This window comes from Marmota monax, unplaced genomic scaffold (genome assembly GCF_021218885.2).
Source record: "Marmota monax isolate L192 unplaced genomic scaffold, Marmota_monax_Labrador192_F-V1.1 WCK01_AAM20220418_F8-fsc00033, whole genome shotgun sequence".
NCBI classification, from domain to species: Eukaryota; Metazoa; Chordata; class Mammalia; order Rodentia; family Sciuridae; genus Marmota; species Marmota monax.
The window spans coordinates 6,287,863-6,314,739 of NW_026694282.1; positions in this window are offsets into that span (position 1 = coordinate 6,287,863).

Sequence of the window (26,877 nt, forward strand, 5' to 3'; positions counted from 1 at the left end):
AAAGACAGCTAGACTTTGCCTCTACACAGTGATGCCTTCATTGGACAAGTAACTTAGCGTTTTGGAGTCCTGATTTTCTTACTTGCCTTGTGAAACTGAGAAGTATATCTGCATTCATTGGTGATACTCTCTCATGACTGGACAAAAAAAAGGATTATTTATTGAAGAAAAAGCAAACTATCTAAAATGGACCAATGTAAGGTTTATTTTCTTTTGCTAATTGACTACTAATTGGAAGATGTTGGGAAGGATGAGGGTACAGTCGTGGACTCTGTACCGCTGGGAAGATTAAAGGAGGTAATGTCCCAATCATAACACACTATTGTTGTTAATATGCTGTCACTTCTACCTTCAGTGTAAAACCTCTCCTATGTTCTAGAGTCAGATAAATATTATATAGGCAAAACAACTCTAGTTTTTTCTAGAGGACCTAAATTTTAACATTTCTGTCCAACTGTTCACACAAGTATACTCCTAAAATTGTGTATTCTTACTTAAATTGGAAAGGAAAACCACTTAGCTTTAATTGAGACATGCAAGTATACGTAATATAATTAGAAGTCTATATACAAACAATATTTTATAATAATATTTTCCTTATGGATGACATAGAATGCTCAATAACTAAAAAGCCTTTTTAAAAAAACCAAATGCAAAAACAAAGAAAATGTAAAATATTCTCAGGAAAGAGGGAACTATCACAGAGGGAAAACAAAACAACAACAACAACAAAACTATCAGAAGTGTCTGTTTCCAAACCAAGTAAAACTCTTTGAAATGAGAAAAAGCTCTGATTCTGTACCTTCGACTATGGCACAGAGTCAAGAAAGAAATTCCTCCAATCAGAGCTGGATGTGAATTATGACTACTTTAGAAGAAACTGCCCTCCACAGGAAGTCTTTGGGAGCTGTAGAAGCTGGATTAGAAAGGAGTTAATTTAAGTGCACAAATAAATGAAATCTGTATACACGGGTATTAGGGGATGTCATTTCTGACATTTAAGAAGAATAGACTTTGACCTCAGTTTGAATACGCCTGTGATGTGTCTCCATCCATCCCTAGCATTACTAACTGTTGCATTATTATTTGAACATTAAATGAAGACAAAAAGCATTTCCTCACTTGATTAACATGTTTCTTTAGAAGGTCTGTCTTAACACAAGGGATTTGTTGACAATGGATGGAAGACATACTGCTTGCAAGCCCCACACAGTGCACTGGTAAGTCACCCAGAAAAACCAATGCAATGCAAATGCTTAGGAGACCTCTGAGGAGAAATCCAAAACATTTTTTAAAAAATCAAATGTGAAAGTGAAATACTTCCCAGCAACAAGCTGGGAAAGTTGATGGGAAAACTTGGAGGAGCCGATTGTTTTTCCTACCTTTATATGTATGTATCTCTGCAGGTTTGTGTTTACAGGAGTCCATGAAGTTGTATCCAGGTTGATTCTAAAACACTGAGCAGACTTGTATAAGTTACAGAGTGCTGGAGAAGGTACAGAGTGCTGGTGAGAAACTCATCTGACCCAGCTTACAGTGGAAATATTCAAGGCACTCCCCGGTCATTTTGATGGCTTTCCTTTCTAATCTCAGTCCAGTTCAGTTATTGGGTCTCAGTTTTTATCACTTTCCAACTCATGGCTCTGCCACAACCATGGTAACTGCACATCAACCATGAGGAGATTAAAAAAAAAGTCTTTATTTTGAATTTGATGAGCTGAATTTGAAACATTTAGCAAATAATTGCTTTTAGAGGGTGATCTGGGGTGCATGGGGGACAGCCATAATGAAATGACTACAGTTTTCCTGAGGGCCATGTGTAAGATCAACGATTGGCCAAAATTTTCTGTAAATTGTTGGTATCTGCAGGCCATGAGCTCTCTGTCACAAATTGACTTTATCACTTCAGCATGAAACCAACTTTAGACCATACATAAGCAAGTTAGCATGTCTATGTCTCTAGTGCTGGCCAGTGAATGTTCTCTGGTCTCCTCTTAGTCACATGGTGGCATTGTCCTTTCTTGCACCTGTACAATCAATGTGTCCCTATGACTTGCTTTGGCCAAAGAGATGTGAGCAAAAGTGACATGTGTCTTTCCAGGAGAAAAAACAGAGTAAATACATGATTTACCACAGTCCATTTTCAAGGTTGGAGCGATTGTGAATGTGCAAAGTAACTGCAATTGACCTGCAGTACAATCAACCTGAGCAAAAAATAAAAATCTGTTGCATTAACCCAGTAAGATTTTGGGGTGCTAGCAATTTAGCATGTACTAAATGCAATCAGCTTATCCCATACTATGACCAGAGGATGCTTACAGCTCCATAAAATGAAATATTTATACCCACTTCAGCAGGAGATAGCCACTTTGTCAACTGAAAATAGGTTACCAAATACATCATGGATTTATTGTCCTTGAGTCTCTGAGTTATAGAGAAAACTAGAAAAAAAAAAAACCCAGAATTTTTAATGCTCCCTTTTCAATGCATTTGAAAATATTATAATACAGAAATCTCATATTCTGCTGATGGGCAAGTAAGCTGCTAAAATAATTCTAGACAGTTATTTTCCTATACATATCAAGATCCTCTACAATTTTTCAAACTCTGACTACAAACTCTATTTCTAGGAATCTAGCCTAAAGAAATAATCAAGAACCCAGGCAAATATTTATGAATAATGATATCTATTCTTATTAAAACAAGAAAAAATCCTGGAAATAATTGTACTTAACTTCATGGGAAAAGCTAAAAATTATATTATATTCATATAATGAAAAAAATTACACAATTGTTTAAGATCAAGTTTATAACAGAATGTAATGACAAAACCCAGATACATATCCTACACAGGACGATAAAGATAATTCTATGATGCAGATGTGTGTGTGTGTGTGTGTGTGTGTATATATATATATATATATATATATATATATCACATATATATATCACATATATATATAAATATTACATATATGTAGAGAGAAAGAGGACTGAAACATACCAAAATATCATAGAATTATGAGTGATTATAATTTTTATTCCTTGACATTTTAATGTTTTCCAATTTTTCTACAGGGAGCATGCATTACTCTTAGAGCAACAGCCACAAAAGCACTACAAATGATAATGTTTACGTAGCCCTGGAGCAACAGCTTTGGAATCACCCTTAGAACACATCAAGTTCATTTTCTTTTTCCCTAAGCTGTGAAATGCCCAAGTCTCCTCTTTACTGAAGTAATTTCCTCCACTGTTTTGCAACATTTTTACTTAAAGTTAAATTGTCAGCATAAAACTACCCCCACAAAATAGGGCTCCTTGAGGTCCACACTGGAAAGAATGGGTCTTGCCTTCTTCCCAGGGATGGCATTTATTAATTCAAACATTATTAGCATTTACATAAACTTATTGCCTTTATTCTGACAAATGGGCTGATGGACAAGTAAGCTGCTAGAATCACTTGTGTCCGGAAATCTCAGATCTGTTAGACCTCCCTTTGCAGTCCCCCATTGCAGTCCCCACTGCTACAGCAACACATCCAAGGGGCTTAAAGCCACAACTGGTGACCAGGTATTTTACTAGCAGCCCTGTTTGACTCCAGCATCCTGGCTCCTTCCCTTTGTGGGCCCATCATGTGTGAAGACTTTCTCAGAGATGTTTGCTACATGCTCTGAGTCCAGCTAGCCAAATAAGCCAAGAGAGAAAGTAAAGAGAAAATGCACATATTATTCTACCTTCATTCTATTTGCCAGAAGAGAATCACACTATCCCATGTGCTTCCCAGAAGGCTGGGGAATATAGTTCTGAATGTTTAGGAAGAGGAGACAGAGTTGAGGGTACATCAGGGGTCTCTGCTATCCCCACTATAGGAAACTGAGAGTATCATCTCTCAGTACCACTTGTTCTGATTTAATCCCTTTGTTGAAAGAACTACCCCTTTCAGTTAATCTTCTCCTGCCAGATTCCCCAAATGAGCTTTGAATCTTATCTTCAAGAAGATTTTCTAAATGTCCTAATCAAAATGAGTTTACTCCTTCCTCCATGGTCCTGTTGCATGAATCTCTATTATAATTCTTCTCAGAGTCTGGTTTGTATTCAAGAAAATCACCTCTGCTTTTCCTTCACCAGAGAGAAGGGACTGAACTGTGATCTCCCATGGAATCCAGCCAGGTGCCTTCACATAGTGGGCACTCCAGCAAGTGTTAACTCCCTTCAAGCACCTTTGAATCAACATTTGTGAAAGCCAGCAGAGCAAAAATGCACTAGTCTGGAGTTTCACATAAACGGTTCTGGTTTTAGCTCTGCCTCTTAACAGATATTATATGAAGAAAGTTTATGAGGAGGTTCAGAAGAACCATCCAAGAAGCACATGAGCTTTAAAACCTCTTTGGGGATTGATTTAAGAACCAAAGGATCTAGCATAAGATTTCTTATTCCTCTGATAATCCTGTCGTATTCTGCAGATTTTAAAACTCTCTGTGGATTTTTTCCCTTTTCCTGGAAAAATCCACATCCTCCAGTAAATCAACTTTTCAGCCCAGTGGGTATAAAAACAGACTGTGTAGTGAATGTGATTTTGCTTTGCCGAGTGTGCAGGCAAACGGAAAAGAAAGCAAAGAAATAAAGTAAAAGTGAAAGGTGTGCACTTTCCCCATCCATCTTAATGGAGTGCTAACCTTCCTGCCTCAAGGTGACCCTTCGCATTCTAGAACTATTAAACAACGAGCTGAAATCCAAACACTAGGTCTGGGAGTGAAAGCTCCCTGAGAAAGAACAGCTGTGTCCAGTTTTGATCACAACTCAGGATTAAGAAAGCAAACACACACAATGACCAGATCTGGGCTCTCCTCTGCTAGCTTTTAATTCCAGAATCTCCCTGCTATGCTCTGCCTTGAAAAGTTCTCCCTGTTTAAAAGGTGAATGGGGTGTGGGGTGTGGCCTTGCTTTTAGGGCTGGCACCTACGGCAGAGTACATTAAATCAAAGACAGTCTCTTATCAAGTAGTGCCTCAAAACTCTTAGAATCTTAGGAACTATTGGTTCTCATGCTCCAGAGTGGTTTGTCTGGTTCCTAGTACTGAGGATTACATGCAAGGGCAAGGCAGAAAGAGGCCAAAGACATCCAATAGAGTTTCAGGAGAAACCCCAAAAGAGCAAGCTACAGGACTAATTTTCAAAGCATTCTACTTGATAGTCTGTTCATTTTAAAAATAAAAGGGTTGGAACCAAACACCAACTCCCTGTTGATTCTGTTGATTGGCAATTAGGTAAAAGCATAAAAAAAAAAGAACAACCGCTGTGAAGTCCAGTGGCCAGCTGTGGACTCTCCTTCCAGCCTCAGGCCCCACCAGCTGTTCTACCTTGGGCAAAATCTCTAATTTCTCTAAACTAGGTACCTCATCTTCAAAATATGAATTATAATATTAGTTCCTAATTATATTATTTGAGAACTAAAGAACATCATCATGAGCATAATAAGCAATCAAAAGTATAATTATTATTTCATGATTGCTAGGAGCTCAGAAAGAGGTTTCCTCACGTGATTCCACGTCCATTCCTCCAACAGCTCTCAGTTTTCTGTCTGGTCAATAGCTGAAAACAAAACAAAAATTCAAAACAAACAAAAATTTCTGCCAAAACCTATAGGGAAAAAACACTGGAAAGTAAAACAGCAAAACATTAACAACACTGTTTTGGACTATAGGGACTTGACTAATTTTTGTTTGTTTTCTTTGCAGTTTCCAAATTTTCCATATAAGCATATCTTTTAAATATTTCAGTAAATATAATTAACTGGACAAAAAAGACTGAATAGTCTACAAATACTGTGTGATCTGTTGGCTCATTATCAAGCAGCTCTTTGCAGGTCATTATATGTAAATCATCCAACCATATACCCCAGATTTCATGGGACAGTTGTAAATACGGATATTCTGTTCCATTTGTTTCATTTAGTCTAGCATATATGGTTACTGTTATACTGATTGATTTAGTTCAGCACATATGGTTATTTATAAATGAGATATGATATCAAATTACTGAAAACACATGATCCCACTTATTTGGGAACTTAGATCATTAAAAAAATTCTGTGTATATATTAATATAATAATAAAATCAAAATATGTGGTGCCTGAGCAGAGAGTGAGCACCTATTGTAAGGTGTTAAGAGGTAAAGTTGTAACTGGGTACAGGGAGCATGGTGAGTTTAGGCAAAGGACTCCTCCAGATCCAATGGAAGAGGAGGAGTTGATTAGCAGAAGAGATGACAAAAGAGGAGACAATCTGTGGAGGGTTAAAATGCAAAACAGAAATGGTAAAAGGTTTTTCACTAGGGATGAAGAAGGTTGTTAAGAACAGGGTTGTGGAATTACAATGATGATAGGGAATTTCATAGATCTCAGGATTATCAAAAGGAGCATTGTGACTCTACAGGTATCAGTCAGGTAACAGAATTACCTATGTATGGTGTGACTATAACTACATTAGCTTCTTTGTCAATTCGGTATTTCAGTGTGAACAATGATACCCTCTTTAATTAAATGTGTTGGGCTCCATTAAATAGAATGTGTAACTAAAAGTGACCAGAGATAGACAGTCTACAGGTCGATTTGGAGATTCAGCAACATCAAGGATCTATACTTTCCAGCTGTGCTTCTGTGCCAGCCTCCCCATATGCCCTGGTTTCCTGCATAGCTACAAATGGCTGTGGTCATTCCAAGCACCATATTCTCATCAACCTCCAGGGTGGCAGGAAAGAGTGGTGGTGGGGATGAGGACAAAGAAGGCTAGATTGGTGCAGGAATTCTCCCCAAGTGTCTATCATTTTCAGGGAAAAAGATATTTTCCCTAACAAACTCCTCCCTACACATGAGTGACTACAGTTGGGTCAAAGAGCCACCCCCATCAAAATCAGTAGGAAAGAAAGGGACTGCATTTTCAACTTCTAACATAGCCTGTGGACTCTGCCCACTTGGAAAAAAAAAATGGCATAGCAATTGACTGTTGTATAGAGAATCAAGTGGGCCTTACAACTGTTATTTTTTAAAATAAATTAAAATGCCTTCCTTCTGTTTATTCTCTCTCAAGTTATTTATTTCTACAGAAAGCTTGTGATTCAACCAACTGACTCAATTGGGTTGCTTATTTTAGTAGGTATTGATTAAAATAAAAGTACCTATACTGCACATTTTACCTCTTTATTCCCCCATATACATACACATCCTAAGTGTGTGTATATATATATATATTATCCTTTCTACAATAGTTGCTCATAGTTGCTCTCTGACCAAATTTACTGAACAGGATCATTTTACAAGTACAGAAGATATCACTTATTTTTTGCATCTTAGATTTTTATGGATTTTCCTTTTTGTTTTAGATGCAATAACAAAATCACAACAGAAGCCAAGAATATGTGGCTTCTGTGAACGTTTACATTTTTCTGCAAAGTTTCAAAGAAATATTTAATAAACATTTTTAAAATTATACAATAAATGATGAACATTGTATATTTTTAGGCATGGAAAGAAAATTAAGCAAAATAGGACTTATACAATATGCAGGGCATAATTGAAGCAGCTTCCATGAACTCATTCAGATGCCATCAATACAGTAGTTTAAAAATCCAAAAGTGAATATACATTTATCATGGTTTCATTTTTAAACAAATAAAAAAAAATTGCTTCTGAATAGTGTTTGAAATAAAAAGCCAGCCATCCAAGATGACTTAAGAATAATTAAAAAGTGAAGCTAAAAACGGATGACAAATTCTTATCTGTTTTGTTTTGCTTTCCAATAAAAACTAAATGGCACACAAAATGAGAGGAATTTAAAATTGTCATGCATTATAATAATTGCTTTGTAATTAGAATACTTAATCTTTTAGAAGAGCTTATTACCTGTGTAGTGCATCCATCTGCACAAATTTTCCTGAATTCCCTCAGGTAATTAGTTTTGCGAAATATTACTGGATGGTGTGTTCTCCCTTACTATTACTCCTGAGATTTTATAAAATACAAGCACTCTTACCACAATGTTATGTTGAGAAATGTAATTAACAGAAAATATTGTATGATATTCATGTCAAACTTTACTTGGGCAAAATGCACGTAGATTCTCGGTATTCCTAGGTGACCTAATTAGGCAAAACAAATTTAGCTCACAAATCTTGACACCATACTCCTTCTCTAGAGCATACATTCAAGGCCCTGAGGAGCATCTGATTCTGTTCTAAAACTCACAGCTTCTCGATGCTCCATGTCATTTGGTGAATCTATAAAACAACCCAGAGTATTTTCCATCAGCCTCATTTCAATGAAGACATCATTTTTCTAGTCCTCTGGAGCCAGCCTCACTTCCCTGCTGGCTCCCATTTGTAACATCTTTATTATTTGCTGTTTTGGAAACCACAGGACCATCCCAAATCTTTATTTGTCACTACTTCACCCAAGGCACACGTGTTGCTAAACTCCCACCATAATTCAAAAGAAAAGAAGCATTTCCTTTTTGCTAGTCATATCATAGTGCTTTCTTTTCATTTCCTGTTCATTCTGAAGCCTACACAACATTTTTGCCTATCAAATGTCCCACCAAAATCTAGATTTTACCTGCATTTTAGAGTATTACACCTTACACTTTAGAACTAAGTACAAGAAAGTAATTTATATTTTAAAGGTAACTATTACTGTAGCATTGTAACACATCATTAACATTTTCCAAGACAATAACCTAAATATTCAATACAAAGGTAAAGGAAGGAAATGTTTTTATTTGCCAGACTCAAAAATTATAATTGGTATTGCAATTAAGAGTGGCTATCAGGAGAAATGATTAATTCTAAGAGTAGAATACTTATTAAAGCCACTATCACTCTATCCAAAGCAATAAGACAAGGAAAAAATAATTTTAAAGAAAGATTCAATTCAATTTTCTTAAATCAACTAATTTACTGCACATCCACTAAGTATCTTTGATAAATAATTAGGAAAGACACAGAAGAAATACAAAACACAACAAAGTTGTTAAACTATTTCCTATTAATAATTATGACCCTCTGAATCAAATCTTCACACAAACCATATGATCAACAAGAGGTAATAAATAGGGCTGGAGATATAGCTCAGTTGGCAGAGTGCTTGCCTCACATGCACAAGGCTGTGAGTTCAATCCCCAGCACCTAAAAAAAAAGAAAAGTGCCAAATAATACCCACACATTTAGCATTACCTGAAAATACCACAATTTTTAGATTCCCCATAAGAAATAATACCAATTTTTAAAATTTCTACAGAGCTTCATTGCCATTGTGTATTTATGAGTACTGAGAGTAGAATAAGGTAATTTAAGATGTTTCATGAAAAAGATGGGGCGGAAAAAACACACTCTCAAAATGGTAAAAATCCAACATCAATTGCTAAGATGTTGGACACAAATCTGGGACTTGATATATCACAACAATACCTGAGGGGAAAGGCTTAAAAGTGAAAGATATTAGAGGTGGCAACCTCCGAAAAGCAAGTTTTTGGTGGACAGTCAGATAAATACAGAAAATATGGTGACCTTAAGAAATAGGGCAGTTAAAATAGAAGTAAAGAGGAGAAAGATGAAAATTTTAATCCTATTGAAATTTGAGGAATAGGATGGATCTCTTACTATCCCCACTGCAGTAAAGAAACTACATTTCCTGGTAATAAAAAAGAAGATACTCTTGAAACTAGGAACCCTGTTCACAAAAGGCCTAGGAATAAAATATAAAAAGGAATCCAGTTATATGTGAAGATCCTATAAGATGAAAACAAGAAAACAAAAAAGTGAGCTTCAGTTGAAAAATTCTCCCCACAATAAACCATAATGCAGTAGAAAACCATAACTAACTTCCAAATGAATTAAATATCTTCAAAAAACCATCTAGAAAAATTCTTATACTGATAATCAATTTGAGAACTAAATATTAACATAGAAAAAACTAGGAATAAATGCAATAAATATTGTTGAAATCTAGAAAAAAAGTTGAAGGAAAAGACAAAACCATCTCAGAAATGAGAATAAATTAAAAGTTGCACATGAGAGAAGAGATTAAAGTGAAATTTTCATAAGACGGTGCTATTTATATTAATTTTTATATTGCTCCAAAATTCCTATGTTGAAGGCTCCAAGGTTATGGTATTAAGATGCCTTTGGGTAATGATTAGTTCCTGAGGGCTCCACCCTTGGGAATGGGATTAATGTCTTTACAAAAGGGTTTAAGTGAACCTATTTACCATTTTTCTCCTTATGTCTCTTCTTCTAAGTGAGGACAGATAGAAGCCACCATCTATAAAGAATGGAGCCCACACCAGTTACCAATCTACCAGCACTTTCTTCTTATACTTTTCATCATGAAGAACTTGGAGAAATACATTTTTGTTCTTTATAAATTACCTACTCTTATTATAGTAGCCTAAAAAGACTAAAACAGAGGTACCTAAGAAAGGTATGAAAACAACTGAGAAAAATTTAAAATGGGTAGGACAGGGGAGTAAAAAATTTTAGAGAGAAAAGAAGGCAAAGAAGGTCAAACATTCATATAATTGTAGTCTGTAAGTAAGGAAAAGCTAACTACCGAACAGAAATGAATACTCAAATTATTACCAAATAAAATGTTCCAAAAATAAAAAAGCACTTAAATCTGTGCATTGAAAGATCCATCAGATATCAAGAGAAATAGAACCAGAACTATTCTGATCAGCTAATAGTCCTACATTAGTAAAATTATTCTGTTTACGATAAAGAAAAAAAATCCTAAGGGAATTTTAGATAAAATGATCAAACTATCCATGAGGTGAGAGAAATAACTTGGCATCAGAATTATTGGGAACAAAATACAAAATATGGCCACTGTGACACTGAATTTTCAAGCAATTCAAGGAAAGGAAGTACACAAGTCAAGAATTTTATGTATAGGCAACTTTTGCTTCAAGTACCTAGACCAGGGAAAAATTGTTTTGAACATCTGGTAACTCAAGGAATATTATAAACATGAGCCGCTACTGAAAATTCTAGAAGAATAGAGTTTGTCAACCCTCTGCCTCCCTTTCAGACACTTGTTCCCATCACTATAAAGTTTTTAATATCTCCCAAGGGCAGCATATTTGCATAGATCTTCTGATCCTTTGAAAGTTTATATATCATTGTAATATCTAAGAATTTTTCACTTCTGAACCCAGGAAACAATTTTCACCATGATGGGTATACTAGAGAATGATCATCTTTTTATTATTTTATATCTTAATTGGTTCTTCTTAGTTATACATTACAGTAGAATCTATTTTGATAAAATTGTACAAGCATGGAATATATCTTATTCTAATTAGATATAGTCTATATATTCTATCTAGAATAGACCCTATTCTTGTGGGTGGGAACAATGGTGGGATCCACTTAGGTATTTATATATGTGTACATAGGAAAATTATGTTAGATTTATTCTACTCTTTCCTATTCCTATTCCCCATCACTTACTTTTATTCCTCTTTGTCTAATCTACTGAACTTTTCTTCTTCTCCTCCCCTCCGTTATTGTGATTTAATTTCCACATATCAGAGAAAACATTCAACCTTTGGTTTTGGGGGATTGACTTATTTCACTTAGCATGATAGTCTCCAGAGCCATCTACTTATTGGCAAATGTAACAAAGTCATTCCTCTTTGTGGCTGAGTAATATACCATTCTGTATATATACACAATTTCTTTACCGATTCATGTGTTGATGGGCATCTGGGTTGGTTCCATAGCTTAGCTATTGTGAATTGTGCTGCTATAAACATTGATGTGGCTATGTCACTCTAGTATGCTGATTTTAAATCCTTTGGATATATACTAAGGAGTGGAATAATTGGGTCAAATGACCGTTCCAATTTTCTAAAAATCTCCACACTGCTTTCCAGAGTGGTTGCACACATTTGCAATTCAACCAGCACTGTACAAGTGTACCTTTTACTCCACATCTTTGCCAACATTTGTTGTTACTTGTATTCTTGATAATTGCCATTCTGTCTGGAGTGAGATGGAATCTTGCATGTCTATAATTGCTAGGTATGTTGAACATTTTTTTTCATATATTTGTTGACTGTTCATATTTTTTTCTTTTGAAAAAAAAAATCTGTTCAGTTCTTTTGCCCATTGATTGGGTTATTTGGTTTTTTGGTGTTAAGTTTTTTGAGTTCTTTATATATTCTGAAGATTAATGTTCTATCTGAAGGGTAAGCAGCAAAGATTTTCTCCCATTCTGTAGGCTCTCTCTTCACATTTTTGATTGTTTCCTTTGCTATGAAGAAACTTTTTAGTTTGATACCATCCCATTTATTGAGTCTCGATTTTACTTCTTATATTTTAGGGTTCTTATTAAGAAAATCAGTTTTTGAGCTTATGTGCCAGAGGGCTGGTCCTACATTTTCTTCTAATATGTACAGGGTTTCTGGTCTAATTTCTAGGTCTTTGATCCACTTGAGTTGTGTGTTGTGCAGGGTGAAAGATGGGGGTTAAATTTCATTTACCACACATATGAATTTCCAGTTTTCCCAGCACCACTTGTTGAAAAGGCTATCTTTTCTCCAATCTATGTTTTTTGGCACCTTTGTCTAATATGAATTAACTGTATTTATGTGGGTTTGTTTCCATGTATTCTATTCTGTTTCATTAGTTTTCTTGCCTATTTTGGTGCCAATACCAAGTTATTTTTGTTACTATATAGCTCTGTAGTATAATTTAAGGTCTAGTATTGTGAGGCCTCCTGCTTTGTATTTCTTGCTAAGGATTGTTTTAACTAAGAGAATGAGTATCTTTTTAAACAACATATAACTGAAAAATGTTGAAAAAGAACTGATAAAGCAAATAATATACGTGATTATAGAGCTCAAATTAGAACAATGATGAGATGTAGGAGGAAAAAAGTGGTGTGTAAATATTTTGTGTTCTGACAAAGTAGAAGAATGTTCCTAAAAGAGAGATGAAATAGGGAGAGGAAGAGGAAAAGAGAGATATAAAGGAGAGAAAAATCAAATAACTTCATTTACTATTGTATAGGTCATAGGAGAACATTCAAGAGGTAACCACCTTTTAATACCAGCAGAACAAAAAATAAAAAATTAAATAAGAATGAGGAAAAAAGACCTTAAAAAAGGAGAAATATGTATGAAGTCAACAATAAATACAACACATATGCAAAATTTTAAATATAACAAAATAATATAGAAATTACATTATTGGAGAAATAACCACAATAAATATAAACTAATATACACAGCAATTATAATATCAAATAATATGGCAGAATTGAAACAAATATTAGTAATAACAAAAAATGTAGATAGGCTTGACTTTCTTACTCAAAGAAAACATTTTCAAATTGGCTAATAAAAACCTATAACTCTGGGCTGAATATAAGATTCATACCTAAATAAGTTAATTCAAAAAGGCCAAAAATAAAGGAATGGACAATGACTTACTAGATAATGGAAGCCGTAGTATACAAAAGTTATAATTTGAATATAAAGCAACAGAATTCAAAACAAACTGTATTTTTTTCACATTTCTTTGTGTTCATTATTAACTCTTGGCTTAAGAGAATGAGTATCTTTTTAACCAAAAGATAACTGAAAATTTTTGAAAACATATTTTTAAAAAGCAAAAAATAAAAATAAAACTCTGCAGCGCTAAAAGCTGCAATTTTCAATGATCATATAATGGTTATGAATACTTACGTGCCAAATGACACAGTAAACACCTATGTAAAGAATAATTACTCACTCCTCAAGGAGAAATATGAAGAAACACATTAATGATGGAAGACTTTAACATCCTACTCTCACACCTCTTTGATATCGAGTAGACAAAAAGTAAGGATATGAATTCAGCAAAGTGGCAGGATTTAAAATCAACACGCATAAATCAAAGGCATTCCTGTATATCAGCGACAAATCCTCTGAAATGGAAATGAGGACAACCACTCCATTCACAATATCTTCAAAAAAAATAAAGTACTTGGGAATCAACCTAACAAAAGAGGTGAAAGACTTATACAATGAAAACTACAGAACCCTAAAGAGAGAAATAGAAGAAGATCTTAGAAGATGGAAAAATATACCCTGTTCATGGATAGGCAGAACTAACATCATCAAAATGGCGATATTACCAAAAGTTCTCTATAGGTTTAATGCAATGCCAATCAAAATCCCAATGGCATTTCTTGTAGAAATAGAGAAAGCAATCATGAAATTCATATGGAAAAATAAAAGACCCAGAATAGCAAAAACAATGCTAAGCAAGAAGTGTGAATCAGGCGGTATAGCGATACCAGACTTCAAACTATACTACAGAGCAATAGTAACAAAAACAGCATGGTACTGGTACCAAAACAGGCGTGTGGACCAATGGTACAGAATAGAGGACACAGAAACCAATCCACAAAACTACAACTATCTTATATTTGATAAAGGGGCTAAAAGCATGCAATGGAGGAAGGATAGCATCTTCAACAAATGGTGCTGGGAAAACTGGAAATCCTTATGCAACAAAATGAAACTGAATCCCTTTCTCTCGCCATGCACAAAAGTGAATTCAAAATGGATCAAGGAACTTGATATCAAATCAGAGATGCGCCGTCTGATAGAAGAAAAAGTTGGCTACGATCTACAGTCGGTGGGGTCGGGCTCCAAATTCCTCAATAGGACACCCATAGCACAAAAGTTAATAACTAGAATCAACAAATGGGACTTACTCAAACTAAGAAGTTTTTTCTCAGCAAAAGAAACAATAAGAGAGGTAAATAGGGAGCCTACATCCTGGGAACAAATCTTTACTCCTCACACTTCAGATAGAGCCCTAATATCCAGAGTATACAAAGAACTCAAAAAATTAGACAATAAGAGAACAAACAACCCAATCAACAAATGGGCCAAGGACCTGAACAGACACTTCACAGAGGAGGACATACAGTCAATCAACAAGTACATGAAAAAATGCTCAACATCTCTAGCTGTCAGAGAAATGCAAATCAAAACCACCCTAAGATACCATCTCACTCCAGTAAGATTGGCAGCCATTAGGAAGTCAAACAACAACAAGTGCTGGCGAGGATGTGGGGAAAAGGGTACACTTGTACATTGCTGGTGGGACTGCAGATTGGTGCAGCCAATTTGGAAAGCAGTATGGAGATTTCTTGGAAAGCTGGGAATGGAGCCACCATTTGACCCAGCTATTCCCCTTCTTGGTCTATTCCCTAAAGACCTAAAAAGAGCATGCTACAGGGACACTGCTACATCGATGTTCATAGCAGCACAGTTCACAATAGCAAGACTGTGGAACCAACCTAGATGCCCTTCAATAGACGAATGGATAAAAAAAATGTGGCATTTATACACAATGGAGTATTACTCTGCATTAAAAAATGACAAAATCATAGAATTTACAGGGAAATGGATGGCATTAGAGCAGATTATGCTAAGTGAAGCTAGCCAATCCCTAAAAAACAAATGCCAAATGTCTTCTTTGATATAAGGAAAGTAACTAAGAACAGAGTAGGGACGAAGAACAGGAGAAGAAGATTAACATTTAACAGGGATGAGAGGTGGGAGGGAAAGGGAGAGAGAAGGTAAATTGCACGGTAATGGAAGGAGACCCTCAGGGTTATACAGTGGAGGGGGTAGAGAGAGAGGAGGGGAGGGGAGGGGAGAGGTGGGGAGGGGGGAGGGTGGATGATGGGAAAGGCAGCGGAGCACAACAGACACTAGTATGGCAATTTGTAAATCAATGGATGTGTAACTGATGTGAATCCGCAATCTGTGTATGGGGTGAAGGTGGGAGTTCATAACCCACTAGAATCAAAGTGTGGAATATGATATGTCAAGAAATTTGTAATGTTTTGAACAACCCACAATAAAAAATTAAAAAAAAAAAAAAAAAAAAAGAAAATAAATCACAAAAACGGCTGGTATAGTCATACAGTAGATCAGAATGAGTGTTTCTAAAATGTAACCTCTATAAGGGAAGGAATTTTGGTTTTGCCCATTTTTGTATCTTCAATACTAGAATAAGGCTGGGTGTGATGGGGCATGCCTATTATCCTAGTAGCTCAGAAGGCTAAGGCAGGAGGATCATAAATTCAAAACTAGGTTCAGCAACTTAGTGAAGCTGTGGGCTGTAAGCAACTTAGCAAAGCCATGTCTCAAAAAGGGTTGGGGAAGTTGCTTATTGGTTAAGCACCCTTGGGTTTAATCCCTAGTATAAAAAAAAAGCAGTAAATGCTCGGTAATTATTTCTTTTTTTATAATTTTTTATTTTATTTTTTGTAGTTGTAGATGGACAGAATGTCTTTATTTTATTTGTTTATTTTTATGTGGTGCTGAGGATCGATCTCAGTGCCTCACACATGCTAGGCAAGCAATCTGCCACTGAGCTACAGCCCCAGCCCAGTAATTATTTCTTAAATACACCTCTAAATACATGGCTAGATTCCCAAATCTATGTTGAGAGAACAAATCAAATTGTAGAAAATATCTACTGTGAAATATATGTATGCTTGTATATAAGTCCATGAAAACATTGCAGTGATACACATTAAAATGTGAATTATATAAATTTATTTTCCATAAATTTATCTGGAAAATATACACCAACATGATAATGATACTCTTTAGGGTAGTGTATGATTCACCTTTCCATTACTGTGACAAAATACCTGAGGTAAAGAACTTAGGAGGAAGAAAGGTTTATTTTGGCTTACAGTTTCAGATGTTTCAGTCCATGGTTACATGACTTCATTGCTCTTAGACCTATGATGGTGAAGTACGTCATGGCAAAAGAAACCTGCTTACCTAAAAAAAAAAAAAAAAAAAAAAAACAAAAAGTAAGGATATAAAAAAAACCCAACATTTAGAAATTTTGACTATGTATCAAATGTTATATCCTTATAACAAAAAAAATGCCTTTTTCTCAAGCACATATGCAACATTCATAAAAATCTATTATTATTTCATTTTAAAAAATCAATGTTTCATAAAAGTAGAAATATCATTGATCATTCTATTTGATTATAATTTTAAACTATAAATTATTAATAAATCAAATAGTTAAAGTACCATTCCCCTGATAATTTATAAAATATTGTATTAATCAAGTTATAGGTAAAAGAGAAAATTCAAACAATTATAGAAATAAATTATAAAATCAATAAATTATATAATCAATCTAACCAACAGTGTGCAAGGATTCCCTTTTCTCTGTATTCTCACCAGCCCTTGTTCTCTTCTGTCCTTTTTATATTAGCTGTTCTCATCGGGGTAAGGTAATATCTCACTGTGGTTTTGGATTTGCATTTCCCCAGTCAGAGAATATTCTAACTGAAATTTCACATATAAAAAGAGAGGTCAATAAAGATTTTAGAGAGTAATAAGAAACCTCTTTCAGGAATGCAGTCATTAAAATAATTTCCTGTAATCTCTTTCACTAGAAATAAACTCTGGGAGGGCCTGGAAATGTAATGGCTTGAGAACACAGTGCACTATCTTGAGAGTGCCAGCTATAGATGCTGATGAACATGCATAAATTTTATTTCCAGGAATTCAGCCAGGGATATAAATGAGGAAGTTACTAGACATTGATGACTATGGGTCTTAGGTCTACTTTGCATATAAACATCCATTTCTATATCTATTTTTTTCCCTCACTAGTTTGAGAAAATGATGAGTCTTGATCTATGATGTGTTGAAATCAAAAGAAGCTAATTTTTTTTTGAAAAAAGCAATTTGCAAAATCTATAAATAAGCCCATTAAATACATACCCATGAACATAAGCTTGAAAAATCTGGAGAAATAGACATCAAGCTTTTAACAGTTATCTCAAGTGGGAGGTGAGTGTGGAGGACAGAGAGGGGAGGGTACAGAACTTCCTTACTGTTGTTTCTCATACATTTTAACAGTAGCAGTATTTATTAACATTTGCAATGCACCAGACCTTCTTCTGCACATAGATTTAGATATTATAATTCCTGTAATCGTTACCTAAACCTCATGCAGTAAGAAACAGCAGTTTTATAAGTGAGGAAACTAAGGCCCAAAAAAGTCAAGCAACTTGCCAAAGGTCATACCACTAGTAAGTGGTCAGGGGGCAGGACTCAAGTCCAGGTATAAGGGCTCCATTGCTGTGTCTTTAGAATAGATGATTTTATCCTGGAAACAGGCAAAACTACAACTTATAAAGGCTGGCACTCCCTTTAAGGAACTAATACTAATGGGACCATATACAAGTTAATCCTGCCCAGAACTACTGCCCTCCACCTGGGAGCTGATGCTGTGTTTCCGGTTTCCAGGCCCTGGTCCTGGTTAACGGAGCCTAGGGCAGGGTGAGCATCGGGAAGGGCAATCTGGATGGGAGAGTGCGACATGTGACAAGGACAGATCACCAGATTGTCCTTCCTGAGTCTTCAGCTAGACCCGAGAGGGCTGCGGCCCTACCAGGTAGTAGAAATATACTGGGCTCAGGAAGAGTCAGCCCAGCCTTCTTTTCCACACTGTAGAGGACACAGTGAGGGAGCTGCGTCCCCCATTCTTCGTCAGCTTTAGAGATGCTCCATTATCCCTCCTGTACATTTTTCTTTCTGACTTGTGCCATTTGACCTGAGTTTTGACTTTTTACCTCTACTAGTTTGATCTGGCTATTGCATGTAACAACAGCAAGTTCATGTTAATCAAGGGAAAAGGGAACCATGCTGATATTTTGCTTATGGGCCCAGAATTCAACTTTTGAGGTTAAATAGGTTCCTCTCAGTATGGTCAGAGAACAAATAAAAATGTATATTTACTTTAAAGTAATGAATCTACCATTTTAAAAGAGCTACAGATTCACAGAACCATCTATTTTGGTTATTTTAGCTGTGTGCCTCCATAGCAAGTATCAAATTAACTGATAACTTATTTTTACACAGTTATATGAGTGTGTTACTTTCATTTACTATTATTCTTCACAATACAGGCCATTTTTAAATATATGTGTGTGAACCTAAGTTTTATATTTTCATAAGATTGTATTTAAACTTTCAAAAATAAAAACAGACCTTATCAGACCAGATTTTCTGAGTTCTGGTTTTTTTAAATGGTCACCAAAAGCTATGTAACTACCATATTTTCTTCATCTTTTTCCTGCTCACCATCTATAGAAGGAAATCTTCACTTCCTTTGTCTAAATTACTTCTCCCCCAGGACCTACTTTATCTTCCCTGTAGCAACAGAACAATACCTCCTCTAAGAGCTCAGGTCAGAACAGCCAAAGAAGTACAAATGCCCCTTTTTCCTGAGGAGTAGGAGCTCAGGTAGAGGTGTGCATATGGGTTATATGACCTAATCAAGTCTTGAGGGGAAGTGGATGGTGGTTTGGAAACCTACCAAGTAAGACGGTAAACTGGAGAACAAAATTCAATCCTGTAGTACCTTCTAGTTACTAAGTAGATCCTTTTAAGATACAAGTGAATAATAAATAGATTAAATAGATTCTAAAACAATGATTAGATAAAATAGATTCTAAATTATAAAGAAAATATGCAAGACAAAAAAACTAGCATTTATTGAGTGCCTATTACATTATGTACAGTATATTTTTATGACATTTACACTACTGTATAAATGTTCACAATAATCTGAAAAGCAGATTATTTTAAAGTAATATCAAAAGCATCTCACTTTCAATGATGAGGGAAACTGAGTCCCTGAGAAATTAAATAAATTGCTGAGGAGGCACAGTAAGTGGAGAGCCAGGATTTGCACCGCTCTCTGTTCACTTCCAGACTCCATACTTTTCCCACTATAACATCACATTTATACAAGCCAACATTCTGTTGTCCACTCTAAGTAAATTATCAGTGAGGATGGATGGGGTTCTGTTTTTCCCTTTAATATAAATGTAAATATTTTCAACCTTACATGTACAGGTAAAAGAGGTGATTAAGGTACTCATGGTGAACCCAGCTTTCCTAAAATTACACTGTTTTCCTAAGCTGATTTCATCAAGAGAAAATGCTTCTTCAAAGACAGGAGTCATTGTTAAGGTCCTGTCTCCATCAGGTGTAACTGTCCTTTGCACCTCCTGTGCCTGGGTGCTAGACTCCTGTCTGCCTCCCCAATGCAGCCTGCAAAGGGCTTTATTATCCCCAGCTGAGATCCAAGGCAGCTGAAGGGCACATTGTCACTACAGTTTGCTCCCCCCACATGTCAACATATTCTGAAAGCTAGTGACATCTGATTTTAGCTCTTTGCTGCCTTCTGTTCCTCTGACTTTGACAGATTTTAATGAGACAAATGCTAGCTGTGGATTTCATTTCTCTATCTTCCCCTACTTCACCTCTCAGGAACTCAGTTTAGGCTGCCATCCTTTGCAAAATAGCAAACTCGAGATGAAAAAAACTGCTGATAATGAGGAATAGAATTGTGCCCCAAAGGTAAACTTGGCAGAGCTTTCCCATCTTGACATTGACCCTGCTGTTACCCTTTCAGTAAGTGTCACCTGGCATGTTCCTGACACTTGGGGATATGGACATCAAATCACTCATAAGAGAGAAACAGCTGATTCTTCCAGGACTCTTGTGTGATGTAAATGCTAGGAGGTGTGTTGGATACAACTGAGGAGTTCTCCAGCAAGAAGGTTCAGGGCTTCTTAAGGAAGCTGAGACGAGTTAGCAATTGTGTTCTCAACCCAAACACTTAAGAGGATGCTCAGAATACCTGCCATTTATTGGGCATCACACTATTATGATACCTGAAGCTTTGAGGCTAGACCTGTGTGCAAAATCACATTCATCACTTAGAGAGTTGGACCTTCAGGTGGGTGAAGTGAATAATTACGACCACTTCCAACTGCTCCATCTCCCACCAAGTTTTCTAATATCTCAACTTAGAAACTCAAGTTTAGGGGGCAGTTGGAAAAGGAGACCATTAAAATTCTGAAGAAGTAGAAGAAGACTCAGAGCCCGGGGCGGGGGTTGTGTCTTACTTATCTGGAAAACACTCACTCACAGATTGCTCTGCGGTTCAGAGCAGTGGGTGTCTTTAGGTCAATGATTCTAAGGTATTGTACCCCATTCCCAGCAGCTTGAGCAGAGCTGGGAGAAAAGAGAGTCCCAAAAGATCATGTTTTACCTGAAAATGAATGAGATACCAACACCTAAATTGACTAGAAAAAAAACATCAGCCTGTGAAATGGAATAAAATGGATTGTGTGTTCTAGGATAGATGACAGGTTAAGAGCAAAACTAAAGTCAAATATAGAAAAAAAAAATGACAGTGTTGTACATCTGAGTTACTGTGTGCTAATATTACCTGATACACCAGTTGTTCATGCTTTTATTTAAGTATTGCTAAAATTTACTGGACAAAAGAGAGAGTTTGAGACACACATAACTAAAGCATTCCTTCTAAGATGATTTTAAATCATAAATCAATATCATTAATTACATTGAATTAACCAATCACAATCCCATACACTTGCAGTCATCCATTGTGTCCCAAACTTTTCATGAGGATCTTAATAAATATTGTGGCCATATTATTAAGTCTTAAAACAAAATGAAAATCTGTCATTTTCAACAACATGGATGAATCTGGATGACATTATGTTAAGTAAAATAAACCAGGCACAGAAAGATGAATTCCACGTGTTATTATTTACATGTGAAAGCTAAAAAGTTGGTCACAAAGAGAATAGAAGAGTGGTTACCAGAGCTTGGAAAGGGTATGAGGAAGGGAGGAATGAAGCTCGAGAAGATGAGTAAAGAGCATGTAGCAGGGATTCAGTATTATAGAAGGAATAACTTCCAATGTTCTGTAGCCTAGGAGGTCACTATGATTGACAACTGTTAACTGAATATTTCAAAATAGGTAATAGAGAGGATTTTGAATGTTCCAAACACAAAGAGATGATGTCTGGCATTATGGACATACCAATTACCCTGATCTGTTCATTATACATTGTATACAAGTATTAAAATGTCATACTGTTCTCCATAAATGTATACAGTTACTATGTGCCAATTAAAAATAATTTTTTAAATAATAAATATTTTGGTTATATCCTTGCCGAAACCATCATACATAACATCTATGGAAAGTGCAGTATAAGAAACCAGTATAGGGTTGGGCGTCAGACTGGATTCATCCACTGATGAGGTCAGAGCTCTCACAGTCTAACCACTTCCCAAAAGCCCTTCCTCTGAAGGGCTTGCTGCATTGGGGATCAAGACTTTGACACATGTGTCTTTGGGAGGCACTTTACCTCACCTAATATTAGCAGAAACAGATTCATAAAGTGTTTGAGTCTTGAAGATTATATAACTTTTGGATGAGCAGACAATATAGAGAATTCAGTGCAGTAAAAGCACAGAATCAAGACAGATCCAGTGTCAAATTGGTCCTAAGAGCCAGAGACAGGCCTGGAGGGAATAGAAAAAAAGAGACAAGTGGCCCCAGATATTAGAACTAGAAGGATGAAGAATGAGTGGTTTTCAGAACATAAGTCTAGCATCACCTCTACTAATGGGTTCTCATTAGAAAGTACTCAGCCCTTTCAAGTTTTGAGCTCTGGACCCATGCACACTCTACAAAAGCAGCACTTTACTACAACTTTTCAAAGGTTAGGACTAAGATGAGGAGAAGAAGCAGTGTGGTCAAAAGGCCTTGAGACAGTGCTCCTCCCTCATGGGCCAGCACAACTGGTCCTGAATCCCACTCCACCCTACCCAGACACTATCATTTCCACTGGTATCAGAACATGGCTCATCTCCTGCCACCATCATGGAATAGAACAGACCTTGGCTGACCTCAAATACGGTATTGCCTTGACATGTTCAGGGGTTCTACATGAGGCTTATATTTTAAAAGCAATGTTTTTCTATCATTCATTTAACAATCCTGTGACTTTTCTGGTTGTATCTGTCAGCTTTTTGTTGCTGTGACCAAAAGATCTGATAAGAACAACTTAGAAGAGGAAAATTTTATTTGGGGCTCACAGTTTCAGAGGTCTCAGTCCACCTTCAACCAACTCCATTCCTCTGGGCCCGAGGTGAAGCAGATCATGGAGGAAGGGAATGGAAGAGGAAAGCTGCTCTCAGCTCATGGTGTCCAGAAAGGAGTGGGGTAGGAAAAGAAAGAGAGAGAGAGAGAGAGAGAGAGAGAGAGAGAGAGAGAGAGGAAGGAGAATGGGGAAGGAGGAGGACAGGGAGGAGGAGGAATAGAAGCAGCAGCAGCAACAGCAGCCAAGGAGAAAATATCATCCCATAAGACACACCCCCAGGGACCTGCTTCCTCTCCACTTACCTACAGTTATCACCAGTAATCCATTTGAATTATAAATCTGTCAAGTAGGTTAATCAACTGATTAGGTTACAGCTCTCATAATCCAATAATTTCACATCTGATTATTCCTGCATTGCCATATGAGAGTTTCAGGGAACATCTCATATCCAAACCATAACACCAAACAAAACCAGGTGGACACTTCAGAACAGCCAGTAACAGAGACAATTCTCCAGCTCTATTTTCTCCTCTCCCTCACTCTCCATTGTTTATTCAATGACGTCCCAATTTGTAAGCTTGGAGTGGAATGTTCTACATGATCAGACTCACATTGCTTGGCTCAACAGCCTCACCTTGTGCCAGCCTCCAATCTTATACTCTGCTACAGTTGTGCTTCTCTTATTGCTGTTCTAGATCTTTCCTGTCTCCATTCCCAGTCCTTTGCCTGGTTTCCATCAAACTTAGGACTCTTTCCAGGGGCTGTTTCCTCTAGGAATCATTCTCCTTCCTCCCAGCCTTGGCTAGGTGCATTCCTTTGCACACACAATCTTTGTGCATTCTGTGGCAAAGCACTTGGACCACATCATAATTAACCAGCTGTGGATGGTCAGCCTTGCTACTTGGGGTGTTAGGAAACTGAGACTCTCCAGATCCACCTCAGATCCACTGGATTAGAACTTTCACTTTTTTCTCAAGACCTCAGGTGAGCCAGTGCAGTGGTATAATCCTGTAATCCCAGCAGTTTGGGAGGCTGAGGCAGGAGGATCATGAGTTCAAGTCCAGCCTCAGCAACTTAGAGAGATACTGTCTTTAAATAAATTACAAAAGGTGTCTGGGGATGTGGCTCATTGGTTAAGTGCCTCTGGGTTCAATCCCTGGTACAAAAAAAAAAAAAAGATTAAAAAAAAAAACAGGTGATACCTCTGCTCATGAAAGTGTGAGAAGTTTGCCTTAATAGGAGACTGTGAGGAAACTCAGGAGGCAAAATTGTCTTTTATCTCTAATTCCCAGCAATAAAAGAGTGCCTGGCACATCACAGGGGCTAAGTCTGGCACTGTATTGTGTCTGATCCCCACCTGGCCTCTTGGATTGATTTTCCATTCCCAGGAAGAAAGCAAGCTATTGAGTAAGAAGCTGTTTTCAAGGGAGTGCCTTATAGAACTCCTGCCACAAAAAAATGCTTGTGAGGCCCCTGGGACAAAGTGCAGCCCTAAATCAGAAAGAAAAACACTCTCCATGTCTCTTCCTGGATCCAGCACTTCTGCATCAGGAACCCCTTGGATGTGATCTTTAGCTCACTTTCTGAGGAGTGGGCTGGCTGTACGGGAGTCTCTTGTGGGTATATATGGGATGGGGACATGCATAGTGACTCCAAACAACATCTGGGGGTGGCGGGGGGGGGGGGCGGTAACTGCAGGAGCTAAAGTCCTGAATGAACAAATGGGAGCAAGAAGAGTGTGGTAGTCACAATAATGGCCCTTCAGTTCTGTCTACATCCTAATCCCTCATATCTGGGGGTGTTAGTTTATATGGTACAATGTTATTAAATTAGGATCTTGGGGAAATTATTCTGAATTATCCACATGGGCTTGATCTAATCACAATGGTCCTTATAAGAGGGAGGTAGGAGGGTCAGAGACCAAAGAGTAGGGGAAATGAAAACAGATGAAGATGGAATGACACAAAAAGAAGCCATGCACAGAGGAATGGGGACAGCTGTAGGAACTGGGAAATGCAAGGAAACATTCTCTCCTGGAGCCTCCCAAGGAACCAGTCCTGCTGGCACCTGACTTTAGCCCAGTAAAACTAAGCATGAACTTCTAGCCTCCAGAACTGTAAGAGAATTAATATATGCAAACTTGTGGCACTTTGTTACAGCAGCTTTGGAAAATTAGTACAAGTAGGACATCTGAGTTATTTATATTAATGTGAATTCCTTCACACAAGCTAGGGAATGTGATAACATCTGGGTTACCCAAGCTAAATTCCCACAGTCCTAGACTGCCAGAAAGGCTTTATTTCTATTGATTGGGTCTTAGAAAGTTCCAGAAAGGAACATACATCTTTGGGGGTGGAGTGGAGGAGGAGGGGGCAAGAAAGCAAGGAGTTGGTTCTATCTGAGTTTTCAAAAGATCTAGCATTTTTCAAGAGGATTTACTACTCCATACAAGAATACTCCCCCTAAGGCATCTCCCTACCCTAAAACCCCAAGCAGTTCTTGAGAGCCAAAGTTTCCAAAGAACAACAATGAAGTTGTCATCCTGTGTTGATAAATCGACTGCTGGGAGCTCTGGAGGCTTGGTGGGGAAAGCCAGCCATCACAACCACACAGTGAGAGTCCCTGGGGCCATTGATGCAGAAAGCCAGTAGCTTCTATTAATAAATCAATACCTTCCCAGAAGAACTTTAAGTAATTTTTTTTATTACTGTTGGTTTATGGGGAAACCTTAAAGAAAGGGAAGAAGAAGAAAAAAAGAAAGAAAGGAGGCAATGTCAGATCTGTCTGGACCATGAAATCCACCTGACATTACGATTCTGATGGACCATTTGAGCTATTCCTTTTGAAAGATCTCATTAAAAGTGGAGCTCTCAGCAGCTTTGAATTCCACATGGCATGAGCCTCCCTTTGGAGAGCTAACAATGGTCTAAATGCCAGAGAATCCCAAACGCTGCACAGTTTCCTTGGCGTCCACAGCTAACGCTACTTTCTCAAGGTCTCTGCAAATCGCATTACTTTAGCTACGGGTAGCCGATTCTGAGCCCCCTGGAAGAGGTTTCTCCTGAGTTTCCAACCCTAGAAACAAGTGGCAGTGACTGCACAACTGTGCCTCTGAAAGGGAATGCCCAGCTTACCTGCTCAGAGCGAGCGGCATTCTCAGTCTAAGGGCGGGGGCAGACAGGAGGGGAGGGCAGATGAGTCCTTCATTCAGAGTCTGCGCCAGCCAGAGGGGGGCTGATCCAAGCATCCAGGAGGAATGACAGCTTAATTCCCGGCCCCCTGCTGGGGAGCCATGGCAGGGGTTAATTAATTTCCTCTCCAGCAGTTCCCTGGGAGAGCTTGCATTGGCTCTTGGCTGTGTGAACCCACAACACCCCCTGCATGAGGCCCAGGGAAAGAGGCAAAATGAGCTTGTGTCTGGCTGCTCCATTGCCGTCTTTGTTTCTTCTTTGCTGAGATCAGTCAGGTAACTCACTGATGGTTTTCAGAAGGGGCAGCAGCCAGGGCAGTCTTCAGGGAAACTGCAAAATAGACCAGGGTGGCCTCTGGCAATCTCTTTAGGGCCCCTTAAATACATCTCTCACCCTTCTCAGATCTTCACTCTACCAAATTAATCTAGGTGGAACTTCAGACAATAACTGAAAAATTTTAATCACCTATTAGATCTATTCAATAAATATATAAATATCCAACTTGTACCAGAGGCTGGAAGAAGAGATTTAACACAATAACATTTATTAGACATCTACTATGCGCCACACATGCTGCCCACTCATGCTCACGACTTTATGAAAGATAGATTGCTGGCCCCACTGTACAGTTGCCAAAAGTGAGGCTCAGGAAGG